General features: G+C 45.0%; 1 protein-coding gene across 1 annotated transcript in view; it reads left to right on the top strand.

The window, feature by feature from the left end:
* Positions 1 to 15,175, top strand: part of Capn8 (calpain 8) — a 96,980-nt gene continuing 81,805 nt past the window's right edge. The window contains exon 1 of the mRNA XM_055609502.1: positions 1 to 28. The gene's annotated coding sequence lies outside the window, so the exon portion shown is untranslated. The remainder of the gene's footprint in view (positions 29 to 15,175) is intronic.

Below are 15,175 nucleotides of genomic sequence, written 5' to 3' on the forward strand. Positions count from 1 at the left end.
TTCCTGGCTCCAGACAGCATGGATCAAGGTAGGTGGAGCATGAGGGAAACCTACGCTTCCCTCCTCTCCCTGTTCCAGGCCTGTGGTATAAATCCAAAGCAGATCACAGAAAGCGTGAGTTACACAGTATAACTGAAAAGCACCGGGAGCTGTGGTTCAGCAGAAGCTCACAAGTCTGAGTTCCGTCCCCAATATCAGCGCGCAGGAGACAAAAACAGACAACCCAGTTTTATGTGCCTTGTTCTGTTTGAACATTAATGTCCCCCCACAGGCTCAAGAGTTGAATGCTTGGTCCCCAGCTGGTGGCACTGTTTTAAGAAACCATAGGGGGCCTGGAGAGATGGCTCAAAGGTTAAGAACACTGGCTGTTCTTCCAAAGGTTCTGAGTTCAATTCCCAGCAACCACATGGTGGCTCACAACCATCTATAGTGAGATCTGATGCCCTCTTCTGATTCACAAGCACACATATGCAGGTAAAATACTGTATAAATAATAAATAAATATATTAAAAATAATTATTAAAAAAAAAAGGAAACCGTAGGAACTCTAGCAGGCAGGGCTGAGTGGGAGGAAGATGTCACTGGAAGGTGGCCCTCAAAGGGTACACATGGCTTTCAGGTTCTTCCATTCCTGTTTTCAATCAAAGGATGAATAGGCTCACTGCCAGGAGTGATACTGAAAATACTGAATAGCTACTGTGCTGTTGGACACTAAGCTAGTGGAGAGAAAGCTGATATTAGTCCTGAGGCAGGAAGTCTGTCAGCCATTAATCGTTCAGTGGATGTTGGAAGGAGCATGTGTGGTTGCAGATAAGGAGTTGAGGGACCAGGACACTGAAATTATAAAGGGAAGGGGCTGGGAGAGCCAACCACCAAACTGGGGACTCCGCTTTCCACCCCTCTGACAAAACTAAGATAATCAGCATAAAGGACAAAGTTTATTTTGGCTCATTGTTTTATAGTCTCCGTTTGTGGTCACTGGGGCATGTGGGTTTGAGCTGATGGTGGCACATTATGTCATTGCAGGGCTATGTGCCAGGGATGTCTATTCACCCTCTGCCCTCCAAGAAGCAGAAAGAGAGAGGGCGGGATGGAGAGAGGGGGGCTGGGGTCTCAATAGCCCCTAAATGTGCATGCTCCCAGTGACCAAAGGTAGTAGCTTCTTTCCTGTTGGTGTAATAAAATACCATGACTAAGGCATCTTATAGAAAGAGGAGTTTATTTGTTTGGGTTTATGGTTGCAGAAGGGTAAGGGTTCATCTTGGTGGTGAGGCATGGCAGCAAGTGGCAGCAGGAACAGGAAACTGAGAGATTACATCTTTAACTGCAAACACGGAGAGGGAATAAATAGGAAGCAGTTGTGAGGTCATACACTCAAATCTCACCCCCCCAGAGATAAACTAGCTCTAGCACAACCTCCTAAGCCTCCCTAAATGGTGTCACCAACTGGGGACAAAATGTTTAAATATGTGAGCCTATAGGAGATTGTGGTGGGCTGAACAGGAATGTCCCTCATATATTTAGATGCTCGGTCATTAGGGAGTGGTGCTGCTTGACAGTTTAGGAGGTGTGGCCTTGTTGGAAGAAGTGTGTCACTGAAAGTGGGCTTTGAGGCTTCAAATGCTCAAGCCAGGGCCAGTGTCTCTCTTTTCCTGCTTCCTGCCAATCCACCTCTGCTGCCTCTCCAGCACCATGTCTGTCTGTGTGCCTCCAGGCTTCCCACCATGACGAAAATGGACTTAACCTTGGAATGTAAGCAAGCCCTAATTAAGTGCCTTATTTTATAAGAGCTGCTGTGGTCATGATGTCTCTTCACAGCAATACAGCATTGACTAATAAAAGGATGTTTCTCAGGCAAACAATCACATCTCCTATCAGTATCTTCTGACAGTGCTGCAGGCTGGCACCTCACCGCTAGCCAACAGGGCATTTGAAATCCCCACCAGAGGCTGGAGAGAGGGATCAAAGATTAGGAGCACTTGTTGCTCTGACAGAGGACCTGGGTTTGGTTCTCAGCATCCATGTGATGAACTGCAACCATCCACAACTCCAGTTCCAGGGATACAATGCTCTCTTCTGACCCCTGCAGGTACCAAGCATGCATGTGGTGCATGTACATACATGTAGGCAAAATAAATAAATAAATAAATAAAATAACATATACAAAATAGAATTAATACATCTTCTAAAATATCTAAACCACAGCAGTTTCCTAATATGCCAGGCCCTGCATTACCCCTGCTTCCTGCTATATCTGCTTTATGACAGGTGAGCCATGGTTCATATGCTTCCTCTGCTTTCTGCTGTGGTCTCCCTGGGGTCAGGAGTCATTTTCTTGCCGTTTTTGGCCTGCCTCAGTGACATAGCACTATTGCTATGGTCTCATTTATTCTAGGGCTTTGATTTCTAACACCCCTCTGATTCCTGCTTCTCATCAACCGGCCATTTGGTATCCATCTGTCCAAGAGTGGGTGGCTCAGTGACCTCACTAAGAATTTGCTTGACTGTGCCTCTGAGATGGTGTCTTTGCTTTCTCAGGCCTCAGTTTCTCTGTCTGTGAAAGAGGGACCGTGACATCCAGAGTGCTGACTAAGTGCTCAGTGACTGTCAGGTGGGTGAAGGCTCACGGATACAGCTCAGGTTGCTGATGCAATGCAGAGAAGGGCTTGGGGTTCCTCTCTGCCATACTCACCCAGGATGCTTTACAGTGTGAGATCTGCCTCGCAGAAACCAGGGTTCAGTGGAACTTTAGAAGTGTTCTAGTTCAACGCTTTGGGGTTTGCAACTTGACTCTGCAAAAACAACCCAAGTTTCATGAGATGTTGGTGGGTTGTCTCTGTGTGTATGTGGGTGTGTAATTTTTTTTTTTTTTTTTTTTTTGGCCAAATGATTTTGGAAAATGCTTCATATTCAATTTGCTTCTTGATGAGCCATACTGCTGTGTACATGTTAAGGACTCTAATAAGTTCTATAGCAACGAATTATGTTTAACTGGGTGTAGGCACAATGATTCTTTAAAAAAAAAAAAAAACCACACAAAAAGTTAGAGATTGTGGTTGCTAATCTTCATTGTCAACTTGACACACCTGGGTTGAAGAATTGCCTCCATTAGTGGATGAGTCATGTTCTTGATAGGCCCCACCCACTGTGAGGAGTTGCCACCCCTAAGCCTGAGCTGTATAAGAAAGGTAGCTGAAGCCAGGTGTAGTAGCACACGCCTTTAATCCCAGCACTCAGGAGGTAGAGGCAGGTGAATCTCTGTAAGTTTGAAGCCAGCCTGTTCTACAAAGTGAGTCCAGGACAGCCAAGGCTACACAGAGAAACGAGAGAGAGAGAGAGAGAGAGAGAGAGAGAGAGAGAGAGAGAGAGAGGTGAGAAAGCCAAAGGGAGCAATCTAGTTTCTCAGTTTCTGCTTCGAGTTCCTGCCTTAGCTTTCCTCCATGATGGACTGTGAACTCTAGGCCAAATAAACCTTTGCTTCCTTCAGGTTGCTTTTGGTTATGATTTGTAGAACATCCACAGAAAGCAAACTGGAGCAGAGGTACAAGGGAGCTGGGCATGGTGAGTCACACCTGCAATCTCAATACAGGCAGGGTCATTGCTATGAGTTTGAGGCCAGCCTGGGCTATAGAGTAAGAAGACAATGTTGCAGAAATCAAAACAACAAAAGTTACAAGAGGCTTTGGGAGGCACCAGCTGTGAACATACAGAGAGCAGGGGTTAGGGAAAGCCTTCAGACCAGAAGGAAGATCTTAGAAGAACAATGGAGAGAGAGAAAAAGAAGGCAGGGCAAAAGGACTCTTAGGATACAGTGTAGCTCTGAGGAATGCTTGGCGACCCAGATGGAGACCTCAGAACAAAGATGGCTCCTTGGAGATCTGCCTGGGTCTGACTAATCCAGGACCCCTGTGCTGCTGTCACTGGCTGGAGCCGCCTGGGGAGAGAAAATGCAGGTTTTTGGGGATTCGATTGCTTCCTCAGAAGCCTGCATGCAGCTTAGGGAGTTATGGCTCTGGACTGTGGGGATGGGCTGCAGCTGGGAACTCCCGCCCTGGATGTGGGGTGGTGAGCTCGTATCACTCCTAGGGAGAAGCAAACCTCTTGATCTAACTGTAAGCACAGTGCAGACTGCAGGACTGGCTGTCACTGGTCCCTTCTGTGGCTGCTGGACACTTTTGCCTTATTCCTGCCAGCAAACCCTCCTCTTTTCTCTCCGGGATGGGGAGTGTTTATTCCTGGATACACTGTCTTAAACTCCCGCCCCCCGCCCCATTCCCTCTGCTTGTGTCTTATCGTAGTTCATTTTTCCTTTTCCTCCTCAAAACCTGCCTGGCTTGTGCTTTTAACACCCCATCCGAGGGGCCACAGCTAGGATTTGGGGTAAAATAACTCAGATGCTTCTGCTGGTGGAGACTTCCTGTCCCCTTCCACTTGCCCCTCCTTTTCTCCCTCCCACCTTTCCTTTCTCGTTCTTCTTCCTCTTCCCTTTACGCACACACCCAGGGAGATTTTTCTACAGTCTTGGGGTTGTCCATTCACTAGAATCCTAGCTTGGGTTCTCAGGCACAGCTAGTGGAGGTTCAGTGGTGCCCCTTCATCCTTTTGGGACTTGAAGTCCCGAAAAGACCTTCTTTGCACCCAGCCTTTCTGGAGAGGGAGCCTGAGAGCGGGGACACTCATGGAGACTGTTGGAGGCTCTGCCCATCAGCACCTAAGAGAGAAGAGGGAAACCCTGCCCGGGGCCAAAAAAGGGCATGTTCTGGGAGGATCCTCAGAACAGAGCCTGGGACTGAGTCATGCTCAGCTATGTGTTCCCACAGCTTGGGACTCAGAGCAATTCCTCTTCACAAAAGCAGAGGTTCAGAGGGAGGCTGGAGGGCAGGACCTTCCCACTTTACCTAGACCACTGTCTGTGGCTGAGCGGGGAAGGCTGACAGCCCGGCAAGGGTCTAGCCCTTATAGGAGTGCTGATGCCAGCTGGGGCTGGGGCTTCCGGACTCCCCGGAGACAGCTCATTCTGCCTCTGCTCCTAAGGCTGTGCGGACTGAGGGTGTGTCTGAACGGACCTTGGGTGTGTCTGAGGCCCAGTCACTCTGTCCCAAGCAGGTTCTGCCAGGAGGCCTAAGCCTCCTGACTCATGTTAAGAAGGGAGTGCTTAGCACAGACTTGGGACTAATTGAAATGCAAGTCACACCAGGACCTGGAGCTCTTCCATGTGTTTCCTGAGCTGTGGACTCAAACACCAGGAGGCACAGTTACAGATGAGTGAAGCTGGTCTCTTAGCACTGTAAAAGTTAGTTGCATTCTTTGTTTTATTTTTATCTATGCATGTGGAGGGCTGCAGGTGCCTCTCACAGGGGCCAGAGGGAGGGCACTGGGTGTCTCCCTGTACTACTTTGTGACTTGTTCTGTTGAGGCCAGGTCTTTTGCGGAACCTGGAACTCGCTCTGTTTGTCAGCTAGGCAGCCAGTCAGCAAGCTTGAGCTGTCCTCCTGTTTCCACCCGCCTCCAAGCCGCGGTCACGGGTGTGCGCAGGACCTCCCCCAGGTTTTAGGTAGGCTTTGGAGTCTGAACTCCAGTCCGTATTCTTGACCAGCGAGCACTCTAAAGCACAGGGGTCACCTCTCCAGCCCCCTTAGCTTTGTGTATATGTCCCCTGATGCGAAAAAATAACTGTCCAATTGTCCACTAGTCTGTGGACTCCTCTTCTCTCTCTCTCTTTTTCTTTTGGAATTAACTCTTTTATTAGCATGCATTAGTTGTACAAGGCAATTGTACAGCTATTATGACACCCTCACATATTCATCTAAAGGACTTTGATAACCGTCACCTCTCCCCCTTGCTTTTCTTGTGTCCTCTCCTCCCTACTCCTTCCCCGTTGCCCCTTATTCCCTGACCTGCATTCCCTCCTACTTTCATATATTATCATTATTATTATTTTAAATTCTGATTTTGAAGCTGAGTGTAGTGGCACCTGTCTGTAATCCTTGCAAGCCAGAGGAAGAACATGGATCAGAGAAAATGTGTGTGTGTGTGTGGGGGGGGGGCAGAGACAGAAAGATAGATAGAGACAGAGACAGAGAGACAGAGTCTCTGTCTGTGGCTGGATTATGCTCCCCTGTGGAAAGGGAGCACATTTTCCTCATCTATTCATCCACTAATGGACACACACCTAGGCTGACTCCGTTACCTGGCTGCTGTGAATGGTGCAGTGATGAGGAGGTTGTTCAGGTCTCTATTGTAAGCTTTCTTGGCTTCATTTAGACAGACCAGATAGTAGTAGTTCTCCTTCTTCTCCTTCTCCTTCTCCTTCTCCTCCTCCTTGTCCTCTTCCTCGTCCTCCTCCCCTTTCTTCTTCTTTTGAATTCAGCACTGATTCTCATAGTGGATTCACTAATTTATATTTCCATAGCAGCTCATTGTTTCTTTTCTAGATGATAGCCATTCCAACTACAGGGAGACAGAATCTATGTAAAAGTTTTCCTGATGGCTAAGGATACCAAATGTGTTTTTTATGTTTCTTGGACAGTTTAATACTGTCCCTTTCTATTCTGTTTTATGGGACAGTTGGAGGAACATTGCCATTAGCGCCTCTTGAAGAGCTTGGTAGGATTCAGCAGTGAATCCATTCAGTCCTGGGCTTTAATTTCTTTGGGAGCTCTCAGGCTTGTTGCTTGCTCTGGATCTGTTTAAATTATTATGTCTTGATTTAATTTTGGTATGTCATATATGTTCAGGATTGTATCCATTTCTTCTAGATTTCCCTGTTCATTTGAAATATAATTTTCTAAAATATTCCCTAATGTTCTTCTGGATTTCACTGGAATCTATTGTAATATTCCTCCCTCATCTAATTTTATAAACTTGGGTTGTCTCTATTACTTTTGGTTAGATTTATTAACTAACTGGCAATCATGTTTATGTTGTCAACCTCCCAATTATTTATTTGTCATTTTACCTTCTACTTCATTAATCTTCATTTTAATTATTATCATTTATTATTGTCTACTGCTTTTGGGTTTGTCTTTTGTTTTTCTAAAATCTGGATATGCATCATTTAGTTATATACTTGTGATTTCTCTGATTTTCTGAATATGAGCACTGATAACTATAAATCGTCTTCTTGGGATTGCTTTGGCTATTTTCTCTAAGTTCTGGCAAGTTATGCTTTCACCCAGGAATTTAAAACAATTTTTGTTTATATTTTTAATGACACATTATCCATTCCAGAGTGTATTATTCAGTCTCCAGGTACTTATGCTGTTATTATGGTTTCTTGGGCTATTTATTTCTAGTTTTATACAATACATTGTTAGGTTATTTCACATTTGTACCCTTGAATATTTTAGTAAAGGTTCCATGAGCTGAGAAGAGTGTGTATTTCATATCTGTTTGATGAAATATTCTGTAGAAGGCATTCAAGCCCATCTCATGTATGGTGTAGTTTGGGTGACCTATCCATAGTTGAAACTGGAGTCAGGACCCATCTGATGTTTTTATGTTGTAAAAGTGAAGCGTGGATTGTGCTGGGGACTCCAAAATATTGGAAATGCCAGAGCTTGGGATACCTGCCAGGGAGAGCTGCAGACAGGAAGCAGAACCAGCCCGAGAGAGAGAAAGAGAGAGAGAGAGAGAGAGAGAGAGAGAGAGAGAGAGAGAAATGTTGCAGTCAGCAAAGCTGGAAGGGGAGAGCCATAGAGCCATGGAATGGCGGAGTTACGAGATTTGAAGTTTCCCCTGCTGGGTTTCAGGCTTGCTTTAGTCCAGTACTTCCTTACTGTGCCCCGCTCCTCCCTTTTGGAATGGTGACGTACAATCTGTGCCACTGTATGTTGGAAGTACATCATTTAATTTTGATTTTACATGGGGTGACAACTAAGAGATTGCCTTGAGTCTCAAAAGAGGCTTTGGAGTTTTAAACTATGTTGAGACTGTGAAAGACGTGGGGACTTTTGAAGTCGAACTAAATATATATTTTGCATTATAGCAGGGCCAGGGAGTGGAGTGTGATGCCTTGAATGAGAATGGCCCCTATAGGTTCACATATTTGATAGAGGAGATGTGTTACTCATGGTGATTTCAAAAGCCCTTGCCATTCCTGGTTAGCTCTCTCTCTCTCTCCCTCCTACTTTTGGATAAGGATGTAGACTCTTGGCTAATGCTTCAGCAGCATGCTTGCCTGCTGCCGTGCCAGATAGTCATCGACTCTAACCCTCTGAAACTGTAATCCCCAATAAACTCCTTCTTCTAGAAATTGCCTTGGGTATGATATCTCTTCACAACAGTAGAAAAGTAACTAAGAATGAATATAAGAAGGGGAAATAAAAATAAACCCAATAAGATAAACTCAAAATACTTCTGAAAGTATGCATAAATAAGTGTGCAAAGAGCGAATTCCAAATAGTACAGTGTGTGCCCTGCTGAACTGAACCTGTAATGAGCCTGTCTGGTGTTTGTCGGAGCTATCTTAACATCAGCAGCTCTGTTCTTTGCACACACAAAGCTTCTACTGGCTAACCACACTTGGCTTTGTAATCTGTGGGCCAAACAGGTTCTTCCACTCTTCCAAGACTCCCAGTTTGTGCTCTCTGGTGTGGGTGATGTCTGAGCCAAGTGTCTTCCAAGTGCAGTGAGAGTGGAGGAAGCAAGCACATGGGAAGGCCTGTCTTCACACTCTCAAAGCCCTCCAAGCACTCATGACCATGCTGGAGAGATGCAGCCATGGTTGATGAGTGTTCTGCTGGTGCTTCAGAGTCTTCTGACACCAGCAATGGACTTACAGCATCTAGCTGGCTCCAGAGTTTGGTCTGCTCTGCCGATCTCTGCTTTGGGGCTATCAAGCTCTGGAACTATTCTCAGCCAATGATGTCTGCTCTTAGCCACTGAGAGAGGAGCCGTCTTCTCTGTGCACTTGACTGCCTGAGCAAAGCCTGCCGCTCCTTGCTTGCACTTTTTAGCTACTTGCCATCTGGCCTTCCCACTCTGCACAAGTATCTCTTAGGGCTGCCTTCTCACTGTGGGGCTGTGGCAGTTTGACCTATGGCCTCAAGACTTGGGACTGTTTCCTGTTCTCAAGCCTCAAGCGTACTCATCTTAAACTCTGGGTACCTCTCAGGCAAGATGGCACCCCACCACAGTCTTCTGAGGCAGGGCCACTTCCCCGATGGCTGATGCTTTCCACCAGAAAAGTCAGGGCTTCAGCAAGACCATCAATGGGATGTGAGGGTACATCACAGTCTTGTGGGTAAGACTATTAGGATGCTCTAGGATAGTCTTGCTACCCAGGTCGCCTTCTGCCTCACTCCTAGCCATAGAGCTGGGACAGTGCTCGGCTTGGCTTTCTTCTTTTCAGTATCCCACCTTCCATTTCTCGTACTCTCCCATCATCTTCTCATTCCTTTTGTAGATTTCCAAAGCTCTTCCTTCCTCTTTCTTTGAGATAGAGTCTATTTTTAATTTTTTTTATTTTTCTTATCCTGGCATTTCTCTTTTGCTGAGCCACACAGAGGTAGGTTCTAGACCATCTTACCTGGAAGTCACTTTTCCAGATGGTTTAATATAGACATTGATAATTAGTTATAAACTTCTTTTTCTTTCTGTAACCAGGGTTATTTTATATTGTGTTTTCATTTTCATTTGATTCTGGAGAATTTTAAATTTTCCCTATTGATTTCTTCACTGGCTCACTGGTTGTTAAAAGTGTGTGCTTGCTCTCACATCACTGTTCAGTTTCTCTAATTACTCTTGCCATTGATTTCTAGCTTTGTTGCATTATAATATACTAAGAGATGAGCTTGTGTCTTTTTTGTGGACTGCTGTGGTCTTGGCAGAGTGCCTGGCACTTGGAAGGTGCTTTGTAAGGTTTATTGAATGGAAGACAGAGATACAGAGCTTCCCCAAGGCAAAGACTGTTGGCGTTCTTAATGTCAGTGCCACTGGTGTTGGCTGGGTTGGGGTGCTGTTGGCCTGTCTCCTGCATTTAAAATGGGGGCATGATGTACCATCCCTCTTTACAGGAGAATCCCTAAGGTGGAGTGCTTATCTACAGGAGAATGGCCTGGGACAAAAGCCCTACACGCATTTCCTATTGTCTCCTTTTCTTACTTTCTGTAGCTCAGCTCCTCCCTAAACTGTGAGTGCTGGCTGATAGGAGAATTTGAGGATGGGGGCTAAAGAAATCTTCGGAGAGTCTGTTTGGGATTAGATTACCCTTTCACACAGGGCCCAGATTCTGCCTATCTTCCCAGGGTATTTTTGGAGCCACCTGGAACATCATGGAAGCTAGCCAAACCCTGGCAACTCTGTGAGAATACCGTATGGGATGCCCAGGAGGGTGGTTATGTGGTGATGAGAGTTTTGAATTAAAAAACAAGTCAATGGCATGCTTCAGGAAAACTATTCTGGACCATCATAATAGGTGAAGGGACCGCGGCAATGGGATTTGGGAGCAAGGAAGCTAGAGACCCAATAAGGAGTTACAGCCAAGGGCAGGGCTGGGTCACTAAAGTGGAAGCCTCAGGGTAAGGGGATTGGATTGACTCGGTTATTTATGACCCAGTTACCCGAGTCACTGCTGAGACCAAGTCCCTGGCAGAAGCAGCCCCTGGGAGGACGGGCTTGTGTTGCTTGTGGTTGGAGAGGGTACAGTAGCCTATCATTGTGGGAAGGCATGGCAGGCTGCAGGTCCCACGCCTCAGCTCACAAGACATGTCACCCACAGTAAGGGAGGTGCGCCCTCCTCTTTTAATCCACGCTAGAAACACTCTTGTAAGACACATTGAAGGACATGCTTCATTACTTACTGCCCCACATGTTTCTCAATTCAACCAAAACTAGCCAGCATACACAAGTAACAGCATTTTTGAATTTAAGTCAGGTGATCACAAGTCACCCAGAGGATAATAGAGGGTCAGGGACTCATTAGATCCTAATGCTGAACACAGGGGAGATGGAGAGATTCTTTATTTTTCCATTTATTTATTTAGTCATTCATTCATGTATGTGTGTGTGTATGTGTGTGTGTGTCGCAGGACAATTCGAAGGAGTCTGTTCTCTTCTTCCACTGTGTTGTTCCAGGACAGTGGTTCTCAACCTGTGGGTCATGACCTTTGGGGGGGTCACAAGACCCTTTTACAGGAGTTGCATATCAGATATCCTGCACATCAGGTGTTTACACTATCATTCATAATAGTAGCAGCATTACAGTTATGAAGAAGCAACAGAAATAATCTTCTGTGGCTGGGAGTCACCACAACATGAAGAGCTGTGTTAAAGCGTCTCAGCATTAGGAAGGTCGAGCACTGTTCCAGGGATTGAACTGATGTTGGCAGGCAGCAAGTACCTTCACAGCCTTGCTGGCCTAAGGATGGGCACCTTTCTTGATGAGGTGACTCCATAGAGTTCTTTGTTAAAAGTAGACTTTGTTAGAAGTGCTCAGAAGGTTCAGGAGCCTGACCGAAGTTTGGTGAAGTAAAGAATCGAGCCTAGGAGGTACACAGAGGTCAGATGGTGTAAGGCCATATAAAGGAAGTAGGTGTAGGGACCTGTGACTGTATGTCAGGTGTGGTGGGAGAGGGCTCACAGTAGACCCCGTCACAGGCGTGCCAATGGCGATGAAGATGCATCTCTGGGAGCAAAGGTCTGGCCGGGAGCGCTCTCCATCTCCAGCCCAGCTGACCCCTTCCACCCTCAGACCTGGGAAGAACTGGTTTCCTTGAGGACAATGACACTCTGCAGCTTCCTGCAGCTTATACTCGCTCACGGCGGCATTCAGCACTCTCATCTCTTCCATCATGCTGACAGCTGACAGGAGAGGACATCTCTCTTCACTCTCGTGTGCACTTTGTGTACAGAAAACTGTAAGGCTCTCTGAGATTTCCCGAACAAATGAACAGTCTAAATCACAGAGGGTGGGTAATGTCACAACCAGTCAGAAGTGAGAGCAAAATGGAGGCTGTGAACGCCTTGTTGATGTTTCGTTGGCTCCACCATGTGGCAAAATGCAGTAATGTTATTTCAAGTAAAAAAAAAATATTTAACTCAGCAATGCAGAAGGAAATCTCTACCTAAAAAGCCCTTTTGGCAGGCATAGGCAACTGAATCTAGCAAAAAAAAAAAAAAAAAAAAAAAACCACTGCTGTGTTTATCAAGATACTGATTTCAAAGCCCTCTGGAGTCTGATACAGACGCCTTCACATGTATGTATGTGATAGCTGTCTGTCTAGCTAGTTATCATTCATGTACTTACCAATTATCCATCTGTCACAGCAGATTTATTTATCTCTCTCTATAATCAATCTATTATCTACCTATAACCTACTTATGTACCTATTTATCAAATCATCTATCATCTGTTTATCTATAATTTATGTATCTACCTATTATTTATCTATAATCTATCATTATCTATCTACAGTCTATTATCATATATCTATTATCTGCCTATAATCTACCTATTATCTAGCTGTAATATATTATCTATCATTATATATCTACAATCTATTATCCATCTAGCATCTATCTGTTACCTATCTATAATCTATTGTTTATCTATAATCTATCAACTATATCATTATATATCTACAATATATCTATTATCCATCTATCATCTATCTGTTACCTATCATCTATAATTTATCTATTTCCTATCTATCTGTTATCTCTCTATCTACCTCTACTTTATAACATGCACAGAAGGAATCCGTCTCTAACAATCCTTTGCTTTTATGTTTGTCCCTACTGCTTGAGGCTTGGCGACTGTGGTAGGTTGAGTAACAGCTTCCTGAAGATGGCCACACTCTAATCTTCTGAACCCCACTGTGTTACTTTGTGGGGTAAAGGGACTTTGAAGAAGTGCGGTCAAGGATCTTGAGATGGTGGAGACTCTCTGACTGTTCAGGTTGACCCAGCGTCATTACCAAAGTCCGTACGAGGGAGGCAGGAGGGCTGGGTAGGAAGTGATGTGACAATAGAAGCAAGGATGTGAGGCGATAGGAGGAAGAGACCACAACCCAAGGAAGGCAGTCAGTTTCTAAACACTGGGAATGGCAAGTACCCGATCTTCTCCTGCACACAGGAGGGACTCTAAATGTAGCCTGGTGAGATTGGTTGGGACCCTTCACCTCTTGAGACACTCCATTTGTTCCAGCAGCCATGAAAAGTAAAGCAGCAGCAGAAAGGGTGCTTTTTTACAGAGCCTGGAAGATAGAACACTAACTTTTCCCATGCTGTGGGAGCTGGCTCTCAGGCACATCACTCAGGACATCGCTGTGGAGCAAGTTCCCAGTGAAGGGACCAGAAGGAAGATTCCTTTGTGGGATGTTGGAGAGGCGCTCAGGTCACCTCTGGGGCCCAATGCTGCAGATAGCTGAAGGTGAATGAGCCTGTCCAGCGCCTCTACATTTTATTATTTTCTGTTTCAAATGTTTCAATTTGCATATGTTAATTATGCATCATGGTTTTAGTAGGACATTTACATGCATGCATATAGTGCGTTTTGATCGTATTAACCCCTGATTACCCTCTCTGGCCTCCCCTCACTCTGTCTGATGATTTCCCCTCTTCCCAGTTAGTTCCCCTGTAGGCATAAGGTTATTGTGTAATTCAGATGCTGATTTCTGTACCCCCCCCCCCATATCTGGTTGCAATCATTGTTCGGAGACTCTTCTGTCTCAATGTTCTGTTAATACTGTTCCCCAATTGTCCCCTGATATGCCAATAAAGCAGCTTACAGCCAATCGCTGGGCAAGGGGGAGAATAGGGCTAGAGTTCCTATCAGCCAGAGGAAGCAGGGGACTCAGCCAGAGGTCCAGGTGAGATCAAGAAAGGAGCTGGAGTAGAAAAGCTACAAAGCGCAACTATCTTTGGGATGTAAGCTGGGAGGAAGCCAACTTGGCTTAAAGGGTTAAGAAAAGAGTAATAACTGCTAGTTCTTGAGCTGTGAAGCTTATTGTTAAACAAATATAAAGGAGTCTTAGTTGTGTGATAGCTGGGATAAAAGAGAAACAGAGAAACAAACAGTTTTATAAAATTAACTGTAATAGTTCCTTTTCCTTCAGTACTTTCCTCTCTTTGGGGAGTACCAAGGACTATAATTAATGTTACTAACAAAAGCAAGGATGAAAGATTACTTATTGATGCATCTTACCAGTGACTATAACACTGAAGAAAATGTTTTTTTTTTCTCTTTCCCTAACAACCATTGATTAACTGCAGGTCCTCAGGGTGAGGCCTTGCAGTACCCTCCCCCATCCATGACAGAATGTTTAGAGACCCAACCTCTATCTCTTGTTTTTAAAAGACACTTCAGCAATATTTTGTTGAGAATTTTGTATAAAGTATTTGACAATATTTTACCTTCCATCCCCCAACTCCTCCTATTACCACCCTCTCCATCTCTTCTCACTCCACAATGAATCCAGTTCATCTTGCCCAGCTAGTTTTGGGGGTGGGCTTGTCCTGGCGTGTTTTCAAACTCCCAAGGGTAATATCATTAAAAAAGACGGACTCTCCCTGTCCAAGCAGCTCTCCTATAGCAATTGCTCCTCAGTATATGGAGGGGTTTTATGTCCACCTTCCCCTCTCTATTTTGGAATTTTCTCTGGTTGGATTTGTGCAGGTTTAGTGCACACTGTGATTATCACTGTGAGTTTGTTGTGGGGTAGTCACTAGAGAAGACTGCTCAGACATGGGTTTAAGCCAAAAGGAAGTCTTTATTAGCCAGCCATGACTACATTGGGTGTTTGGGATCTCAGTGTAGCCTGAAGCCTTTCTCAGGATGAGATTTTAAGCACAAAAACCATGTCCCAGTTGGCATATTTCAGTTAACGAGAAGTTAGCCAGAAGCAGAACTACAGAAGCCAAACAGGTTATACATGAGTGAGAGACTTCCCAGAACTGGGGGCTTTGAAGGATTAGGTCTTTGTTTTGTTTTTTGTCAGGTAGTCCTGCCAAAATGCTGAATTTTACAGCCTGAGTGGGACTTCCACCATGGAGTCAGTTGTGCTAAGTTCTAGGGGCCCTGTTACAAGTCCACATGTACATCTGCTCTGTTGTATCTGGGGTACACTGTTTCCTTGATGTTATTGGCCAACTGTGGCCCTTACAATTGCTCTACACCCTCTTTTCTAATCTATCTATCTATCTATCTATCTATCTATCTATCTATCTATCTATC

This window comes from Psammomys obesus, unplaced genomic scaffold, assembly GCF_907164565.1.
Source record: "Psammomys obesus unplaced genomic scaffold, mPsaObe1.curated_primary_1811, whole genome shotgun sequence".
NCBI lineage: Eukaryota > Metazoa > Chordata > Mammalia > Rodentia > Muridae > Psammomys > Psammomys obesus.